Source organism: Euprymna scolopes, chromosome 1, assembly GCF_053919585.1.
Source record: "Euprymna scolopes isolate OS-2025 chromosome 1, ASM5391958v1, whole genome shotgun sequence".
In the NCBI taxonomy this organism is placed as follows: Eukaryota; Metazoa; Mollusca; class Cephalopoda; order Sepiida; family Sepiolidae; genus Euprymna; species Euprymna scolopes.
In genome coordinates, this window is record NC_136482.1 from 169441388 (window position 1) to 169452315 (window position 10928).

General features: G+C 28.1%; 1 pseudogene; it reads left to right on the top strand.

The window, feature by feature from the left end:
* Positions 1-4702: 4702 nt before the first annotated feature.
* On the top strand, positions 4703-4821 carry LOC145283868 (5S ribosomal RNA; annotated as a pseudogene).
* The last annotated feature ends 6107 nt before the right edge of the window (positions 4822-10928 follow it).

Sequence of the window (10928 nt, forward strand, 5' to 3'; positions counted from 1 at the left end):
TGTATGTCATCGTAGGTTTGTTCCATTCAGCCACAGCACAGAGTGGTATTTAAGCATTGCAGTGGGGCAAGAACCATGAAATAATGATATACATTAATGTCATAATTTGATATTAATATTAGGGTTGGGGGAGAGGGTTCTAGCAGAGCTTGCAACAAATTAACAACAGTCTGAAATCTTGCTCACTTTTTTTTTTTTTTTTTTTTTAAATGATATAACAATAAAATTTTTGGTTATTGGAAATAAATGTTTTTCAGAATTTTCCGACGTTTTAGGAGATTTTATTTTTGCTTCCATTATTAATTTTCTTTATTATATAATTCCTTACTTACATACTGCAAAAATAAGTATTAAGTTTTATTGTCATATCCATTTTTTTTTTTTTTTTTTAGCACAAACAAGGTACAGTGCCACTTGGCTACTATTTGGGATCATATCTAGAGGGGACTATGTAGTGAGTTGAGCCATGAGAAGACTGTTCACATTACGTTTAAACTTCTGCATGTTAGAGTCAGGGAAATAAGAAAAAAAGAGCAAATTCCAAAGTTTAACAGACCATGGGGGAAACAAAACTATTAGTATAGAAGGCTTTTTGGCATCTGGAGCCCCCAACATTGTAGAGGTTAGATTTTGCTGATTGTTGGGTTAGTTGTGAGTATGTATATGAGGGGCACAAGTGCTATGAGTTCATCAGAGCACATGTCATTAACATACTTGTAAAACAGGCACATTGTGGTGATAGGATAGAGCTTGGAGCTTTTCTGATTATGCAGGACCTATTGGAGACTTTTTTTTAACCTTGTCTAAAAGAGAGACTGCTGGTAGATGCATCTACCCAGGTGTAACAACAATACTCCATGCATCGGTGCATGGTGGCTATGTAGAAGTATATATATACTGATTATTTAATGGTAGAAAGGTTCGTTTTACATAAATTTCAAGTTTTGGAGTCTATAAGTAAGAATTAATTTTGTGTGCATGTGTTTTTTTGTTTTTTTTTAACATAAAAACAATGAATTGACCTTGTCTAATAAATTTTTTTTTAATATTTATTTGTTTTAATATATAGATTGCTTTATGAATAAATTAATGTTAGCAATGAATAACTCCTCTCCCTCTCTAAAAGTTATTTTTTTAAAATGTCTTTTATCTTATCTAATTGTAAAATTTTATACCTTATCATTAATAATCTGGGGAAATATTTTGAAAAAAAAAATGATTAAAAAAGATTTCAGAAGATGAGATTTCTTAAGACTTACAATTTTTTTTTTTTTTTTTTTTTTACATAATCAAAAGAAATCAAATGTCTATTTTCTACAAACAACCACTTTCAATGATTTTTATTTATTGAAACGTTACCAATAAATTTAAACCATCACTTGATCCAATATTTAAACAATCATTTCTTCATAATTCCCTTCATTTGATGCCAACTTTAATGGCAGAAAAATGTCTTCTTTTTTTTTGTCCCTGTGTCAATATCGACTTTATTCTAACTTTAAGAATTATTTTTTCAAATTTATAACTTTCTCCTATTTTTTTCTAAACTTTTACTGATGAAAGCACGCCTGAGGGAATATATCTATATCTATATGAATAACCATATATTTCTACTTTTTATGAATAAATAAAGCATTTTAAATTTTTGCAAAAAAAAAAAAAAAAAAGAAAGAAAGTAATATTCCCACCAAAAACTGAAGGAAAAGATATGCATCTACTAAATGTGTATGAATCTATGTTTAATTTGCTTGAAAGTAGTTCCCTGTTTTTATATAAACTTTGAAAATTTCTAATTTCTGTATGATAATATTTATATATATAAATTAAATTTATAAATAAATAAATTGTCAATTGAATTTTGTAACAATTATTGAAGGGATCAATTTTTTTCAACACTCTTTACTTATTCTCCTTGCAAATGCCTGCATAGTAATAATATAAACATATACTCATGATAAGTAAGCTATATTTTTATATTCTTACTCCGTTCTATCCACATATTGAACACTGTCGAAATAAATACTTTAAAAAAAAACATATACATAATATATTATTTTATAATATAATGGTATATACATGAAATATTAATATATGTGAAATATGTTTTTTTTTTTTTTTTTTTTTTTTTTTTTTTTTAACATGATATAATCAAACAGTGGACAGGCCTTGTTGGTTTAAATTTTGACTTAAGCTTTTCAAATAGGATGATTGTTTTCTCTCTGAATTGATGTTTTAACAAAATATATACATCTCGAGTTATTTTCAAGAATAGACGGAAAGTTGACAATTTACATTATTGGAGATGATAATGAAAATTTTTAACGATAAGGTTTTTTTTTTGACATTATCTAAGAAATATAAGTAGTATAAGATGGTGCAGGTCCAGAATTCAACCTAATTAAAAAAAAAAAAAAAAAAAATACAGAAAACCTTTACTATGTATCATTACAGAATGAAAATGTCATGTTCCAAAAATTATGTAAATTGATCAAATAGCTTTTTATTTAACTAAGAAAACGAGATTTTATAAGGAAGCAAGAATGGTGTATCTTGATCCGACATATTTAATAAATAAAGGGAGGCAGTTCAATTTGAACTACCAAGATTTTAAAATCAGCTTTTAATAGCTACATTATGCTATTAATTGTTAAAAATCGTTGCAAAAATCATTTTCTAAAAAAAAAAAAAAAAAATACTTGATCAATTTATGTGATTTTGGGAATATGAAATTTTCGTTCCCTGACTAGTACATAAATTATAAAGACTTTTCTGTATCTTTTTTTTAAGGTTGAATTCTGGATAAGATACTGTCCTTATTGGAGATTATCTCCCTTGTATAAAAACTCGTCCTGTCTAACATTTTTTTTTTTTTTTTGCCTTAGTTAAGAACTCTACGATCTATAGATGACTATAAGTAATTATCTATTCTTTTAGTAAACCATTCTAAATTGATTAAGCTACATGGCTCTTTTTGTTTTTGTTGCAATCATGTGATATAACCAATTTTATATACCTTTAAATTTTGAAAAAAAAAAAAATTATATTGACTTCTATCTAACAGTTATTTTTCCCCATTTTGGTGAACTCGATACCCTCCCTCCCCACATTAAATGCTATCTTGTTTCTAACTTTGCCATCATGGAGCAGAAAGTAAATAGGGACAAAAAAATAAAAAAATTCTACCAACAAAACCTGTTCAATGTTTTGAATACGTGTTTAAACAAGATGTCTATCATACCTTCTTATATATGCACACCTGTTTACTTCTAAGCTGTACAATAAAATGGATGCATTTCTCTAGCCCAATACCCCTCTCACGTCTTCAGCTTTTTAAGGACTCATAATTAAAAGCCTTATGATGAAACGGAACCTGGCATTAACAAAATCATAAATTAAATTAAATTCATATATTTTAAGAATTCCAATTGGATCTTCTTTTTTTTTTCTTATCTTTTTCTCTTCTATTTTTGTCTCTATTTTCTGAAAAATAAATAAATAAATCTTTCTTATTCTTTCTTTTATTAAATGTTGTCTAAATGTAAAACTTAACGACTTTGTATATTGCTTCCAAAAAGAAAATTAAAAAAGATGGTAAACTCAATTTGTAACTATTTTAACAGTGGTGGTCTCCCAACATCACCTTTTTCTTTTTTTTTTTTCTTTTTTTTTTTCTTTTTTTTTTAACTTTTCTTCCCTTTTCATATTTTGATTGTCAGACTTGGACAAACACACCCCTCACTCTTCCTCATTTCTAAGATTGTCTAACTCAGAGAGTACATTCCAAATAATATATATAAACATTTTTCTTCTGTTTTTTTTTTTTTTTTTGTTATTTACTTAGATTACTTTTTTTTATTATTTTCTTTCTTTTATTCTTCTTTTTTTTATATAAACAAATATTAATAGATTTTCTTTTTCTTCAGTTATGAAAGTCAGACATTTTTGGCTACGGATGGTCCAAATTAACTGTTTCTCCATGACTCCTAAACACCTGTTCACTCTAATAATACTACATCGACTGTAACAATGGGAATATAGGCCTAGAATATAAAACATTCTGAAATTTTACTAATTAATTTCAACCACGACCTTTGCTTGACCCCTGCATTGAACAGAGTTAAATAACACTTGAAATGAACTATTGTACATATAATTGACAACCTATTTTTCATGTTAAATAAAACCTTATAAGAGAGTTTGTAGCTATTTCCTAACAATTTATTAAACTCAAAACACTCTAAAAAAATATACACATTGAACCAACAATGGACTTGGGTATTGGTTTCAAGAACTATTTACTCCAATCAGAAAAGCTACTCGGCACCAAAATCAACAGAGATTCAGACCGTTCCTGTAATGACCTGTTCCCTGTTGATTGCCGTGTAGAGTTAGCCCTGAGCAGTTCTAGGAGATCAACCTTCCCAGGCCAGAGCAATAAGAGCGTCATTAAAACAAGTCTGTTTTTTGTTGTTTTTTTTATAAATGAATGGATGGGAAGAGACAACTTTCTGCCACATAAATTTAGGCCATCGTTTCCATGTTAGCAACAATCCTATGAGCCTAAACAGAACTTTTTATTTTTACTCTGTCAAAAAATAAAAGGGGTCTTATTACAAAACATTTTTATGCAGTAATAAATGAACAGCAAACAGTGCAGCAGTTAAAACATTTATGCTCTGAGTTTAGGCATTCTTAAAGAATAATATACAGCATAATCCATGTTGACACACTGGTTCCCGGCAGATCACCAAAGTTAAGCAACCTTGAGCCTGGTCAGTGCTAAAATGGGTAACCATTTAGGAATACCAGGTGCTGTATGTGCTCTCTGCTTGTCTTGGCATTGTTTCCAGCCCTCTAGCACTTCTCCTTGCCACTTGCCGATTCATGAGAGATGTGGTTGTTGTGCAACACTTGCCTCACAATTACATGCGCGGCTACCCTTATAGGGGGTATCCATTGTCTCTTGAGACTGAACGTTGGCATCACAAGTGATATAATGACCAAAAAATTAGTTTGTTTTTTCTATCTACTTTTTTTTAATTTGGGTTGGGAATGAAAATAAATGTTTTGTCTTCATGAACTTCGCATATCTTTGTCTTTTAAGCTGAGTAAAATAATATAAATGCAATATTTGAACTAAACACTGCCTGTCCTCCCCATTCTTGTTCTTAAAAAATACACAAAACCTCACCTTTTGTGTGTGTGTGTGTGTGTGTGTGTGTGTGTGTGTGTGTGTGTGTGTGTGTATATATATATAATATGCGTGTGTGAAATTATATTTGTTGCTTGACCAAATCTTGATTACAAATTCTTTTTAAAAAAAAAAAAAAAAAAGAAAAGAAAGAAATTGTATGGATGTGTTAGTATATAATATTTTTGCTCTTTCTATTAATGTTATCAGCTTCCGAGGGAAATTTTCACATTTTTGATAATGTTTTCTTTTAGAAATCATATCTAATTTTTCTACTAAAAAAAAATACTCTTAACTGATAATTACTTCAATAAATCAAGTATTTTTTACAAAATCTACACAAAAATGAAGCTATTTAAAATAATCATAATGGGGTTTAATACCTCATTATAGTCCAAATATATTAACTTAAAAGTGAGATATATAATTCTTTTTACAATTAGACACAAACCGCAGCCTACACAAACCATGAAAGCCACAGACTAAAAGCTATGGACTCGAGTGACTCAGGTTTTGAATCCTAAGTTTAAATATGTCCTACAGAAGAGCTCTAAGAAGAGTGAAACTTAATTTTGGTCCGTAGCAAAGTATGGTTTGTGGTGATTGTGCTAGGATTTATATACACACACACACACACACATATATATATATATATACTCCTTGTCAGATAATTAAAAATTCTGTATACCTTCTTTACAGGTTTTTAATGGGTTTTTTTTTTTATTTTAAATTAATTTTTAATAAGATTTTTGTATAATCTCTCTCTCTCTCTCTCTCTCTCTCTATCTATCTATATATATATATATATATATATATATATATATATATATATATATATATATATATATCAAAGCAAGTATGATATTTATAACATTATGGAAAAAAGGGAAAGAAAACCTGTGGCCTTTTTAGAAAATTCTCAACGTTTCCTCCCCATTTTCAGGGGACTTCCTAAGGAGAATGATAAGGATGATTGGTATATTTTGTTTTCCTCAATTCTTATTCTCCTGAGGAAGTCTCCTGAAAATTGGATGGAATGTTGAGAATTTTCTAAAAACGCCACAGGTTTTCATTCCCTTTTTTCCATAAGCGTGTGCGTGAGATTGTTTGAAAATTATGTAAATTACTAAAACTAACTTATTTTTTTTAACGTAACTGAAACATTATTTCATTTATCTGAGATATATATATATATATATATAAGCACAAAATATTACTAAGACATTTCCAAATTTATGTTGACAAAAATAAATTCCAAATTTAAATTTAGGAATAACTAAGAAATTCTGACCACTTAACCCTTAAACCAGTACCAATTTTTGTTTAAAATTTAATGAAATTTAAAGCCTCATTAACATTTAATGTTTTGCTAGTATAAATGTGTGTTATTGTTTTGTTTGTTTGTTTTTTTATTTTATTTTTTTTTTTTTTTTTAATTGTCACTTTATATTGTCATCGTCGTAATAAAAAGAAAATACTGAAGCCATTGCTGATGATGGTGAAGGAATGTGTTTGAAATTCATATTAAAAATGTGATGTTTTATCTTTATGGAAATATGAAACAATTATATAAATCCAATTCATGTAACACTATATAGTCACACTAAAATTTATTAAAATCTGACCAATAAATTTGAAGAATGTTTACCAGAAAAGAAAAAAAAAAAGAAAAGAAAAAAAAAAGAAGAAAAGAAAAAAAAAACATCCACCATGGCTTCAATTGTCTTTTTAAAATTATTAGAAAAATAATTTTGGATCTCTTTGAAACCATTTTTTTTTTCTTACATAAATTGAAGTTTCAATGAACTAGGGCAGGGAAGTCTTTCTTTTTATTATATATATATATATATATATATATATATATATATATATATATATATATATATATATATATATGTGTGCGTTTGTGTATATACATATATATGTATATATATATTTATATACATATATATGTATATATATATTTATATACATACATATATGTATATATATATATATTTGTATACACATATATATATATATATATATATATATATACACACACATATATATACACACACACACACAACTGTGTGCATGTTTGTGCATTTTATACATTTATTGGTCTGTTTAAAGAAAAAAAATTGAAACAAAAAAAGGTTTTGTGTTTTTGAAATTATAAAATAAATTCTGAAATAATTAAAAATTTAAATGGTGACTTGGCTTTAAAACGGTAAAAATATTGTTAATTACACCAAAAATTTATAATATTGTTCAAAAAAAATTTAAAGGACAGATTATAATATTTCAGACTAATTTTTCTACTTTTTAAATGAAATGTAAAAATATAATTGCCACAAAGTGTTTTTTTTACCTTTTTTCTTTGTCTATTTTTTCTTTATTTATTTATATATATATATATATATATATATATATATATATATATATATATATTCATAAATATATAAATTTCTATGTGAACGTATTTGTGTATTTAGAAAGATTTAATAATTAAGCTATGTAAAGTTTTTTTTTGTTTTTTTTTATTATCTGTACAGTTTATTTTCAAAAGAATTCCTTTATTATAAATGTACACATCTATTCTCCGTTGAAGACATTTTGAGTAACTGTCAACATGATATTGGCAATTTTTATTCAAAGTCCATTTATATCCCATCCCAAAACTTCACGCCCTCAAAATGTGAACATGCATCCCTTGTATACATCACACGTTACCATTTTTTTTTTCTATCAAAAGTTTTTGATTAAAATACAAAAAATAAATAAATAAATAAAACGAAAATAATATAAGGAAAAAAAAAATTATTTATATATTCATCAACGTTTCATCTTTATTTCAAGATTTCCTGAAGGTGATATGAAAACGGAAGGTTGATGAATATATAAATGATTTTCATTTTTCCATCATGTTGCTATATTATGTTCTAATTTTCATCATTTTATATATAATATATATATATATATATATATATATATATATATATATATATATATATATATATGTCATACACTATGATACTCAAAATTATATATTTTATTTATATGTATAACTTGTATTAGAAATACTATGTTCAAATACATAATGTTATGTTTCACACACACACACACACACATATATATATATATAGCTTATAAAATGATTTCAAATGACAATATAGAAAAAAATGTTTTAAATAATGTTATATTGATGACAGTATATTTTATTGAAATCATATGATGAACTAAACTATTCAATATGTTAATTAGAAATATTAAAAAAAAAACTCAAGGAAGAGATTAAATCAATTTACTTAAATCAGAGTTAGACTATTTTGCTAAGAACAGTGCCAGATCAACCTCTTTTTGCAGGAATTCAAAATGTATCTGTTAAAATTCTACTATTTATCAAGTTACATAAAATAATCAACTTTTATTTTTCTTTTGTAAGTCTTCATCCTCAATCGGTCAGATCAGACAGGTGAGAGCAATACACTATTCTGATCCCCAGACTTAAAATTCAGAATAAGTGTTTATTTTCCTCTCACCATGGCAAGATGTAACACAAAACCGAAAGGTGGGGGGGATTAAAGGCCAGCACACAAATTGAAATGCACTCTGGTATACAAAAAATGCCCAAGCAGCTCCATCTGCATTCCTCAGTAGTAGTGCCTCAGTTAATTACTAATAAATTAATCCTTTCTCAAAGTGCAAGAATGTAAAACCCGGGAGAGTGAGCCTCCTAGAACTGCACAGACTCATAGCTCAGCTCAAAAGAAGAAAGGGCACTTAGCTCCAAAATGGTTTACTCTGTCAGACTACTGAGAGCATATCCTTAAGATGTTACCGAAATTCTATCATATTCTCAAAGATTTTCTTGGAAACATTCAGAATTATTGTCTTATTTCAATTTTAATAACCCAGTTATTAAACTACACTGTTAACGTGCAATATTTATTACATAGTTGCAATAACATGCATAGCAGAGAAAACCATGTGTAATTTCTATATTTATTTTCAAAAGCTTTGAGAAATAATTTCCCAATATTTTTTTATTTCTAATTTCATATGTAAAAATTAACAGTGCTGTGTGTATAAATTTTAGGAGAACGGTATTAAAAACAAAAGGGGAAATAACTCCTGTTTATTTGCATTCATAAAGCCATAATATTTTTTTTATTGCCAAAGAATGCGCATATTTGTCAGTAATACACACGGGCATGTAATACAGGCATTAAGCTGAATATGATCGTATATATAATTGCTTTGTTAATTTTATTTCACTAGGTGACTGTTAGATGGTAAAACGGACATTTCTAGGCTAATTCCGATCACTTTGGAGAACGAAACCCTTCTTCCTGCATCTATTAATGTAGGATTTGGTCAAATATATACTACTCTTGACTAACACAACTTGGTAAGCTGTTGTTATTTCAGAGTTTTTCCTTCTGAGACTCTTTATTTTACCAGAGCATAACCTATACTGCCTCTGCCAAATTCTGCAGGTCCACAGGCACCATTTTGTTTACAATACACAAATCTGTACACAATGAGACTTTGTTGGTTTGGTCACACTGCACGTTACAACACAAGAAAGCTCATCCACAAAGCAATAGCTCCAGAACCACTCCAAGATTGGCAAAGATATCCAGGAAGTCAATCGAAGACGTGTTTATACACCATCAAAGCCAATGTCAAACCTACCTTTGGTTCCAGGACTAGCTGCCCGTAACTGTTCATTCGAGATGCTGTATGCTCCATAGAAAGAGCCAATTAAACCAGTCCTGGATGAATGCTACTAATCTCAAAGTCAAGTCACACCTTGAAGAGTCTAGTCTATGCTGCTATTTTTTACCCATAGCTAAGGAGAAAGAGAGCTGGGTTCATATTTCTCCTACTGTATAAGTGAAAGTGTTCTCCATAGACTCGATGTAACATGAACATGCCAAGTCTACAGTCTGCATTGGTAACCACTGTAGCATTTCTTGGTAACATTGAAAATAAAACAAAAATTACTTGAACACAAAACAAAATAAAACAAAAATTACTTGAACACAAACAACTTTGATACGATAAACCATCATTTGATCACACTTTATGACCAGCTCACTTGCCATAATTTTGAGTGTTTATTAATGAACCAGAAGACCAGGGTTCAATTCTCAGTCTAGTCAGAGACTTAAAAAAAGATGCTACCTGATTCCCTTTTGCTAAACACTCTGCATTTTCTTGGAAAAAAAGTAGTTCCTTTCCCTACACCTCGGTGTTGACCTAATGAAAAGAGGGTCTTGGTTTAACCATTTTACTTTCTTTTTTTTGTCAAGGGTGGTCATTTTGATCACTGATAGCTAGATTTAATTCCATCCAGAGTCTCATTCTTTAATAGTCTATTAATGGGCACCTATTTAATGAATAGGGTGAAGCTGTGCTTATATATTGGAACGGAGTGGTTCCTATAGGTAGAAGAAAGCATTTTATAAACTAATCGCACGCTCATTCACCACTGCTATAACTTGACACTAAATTATGGAGAAGGATTTATAACCTATTTACAATGTTTCTATATTGTCATTTGTACCAATATATATATAGAGAGAGATATAGGCATATATATACATGTGTGTGTGTATGTATATATATATTTATATATATATATATATATATATATATATATATATATATATATATATTTATATTCTACAAAACAATGTTTAATTCAATCAATCTCCATTCTTTGTTTTATCTTTTTTTTTTTTTTTTT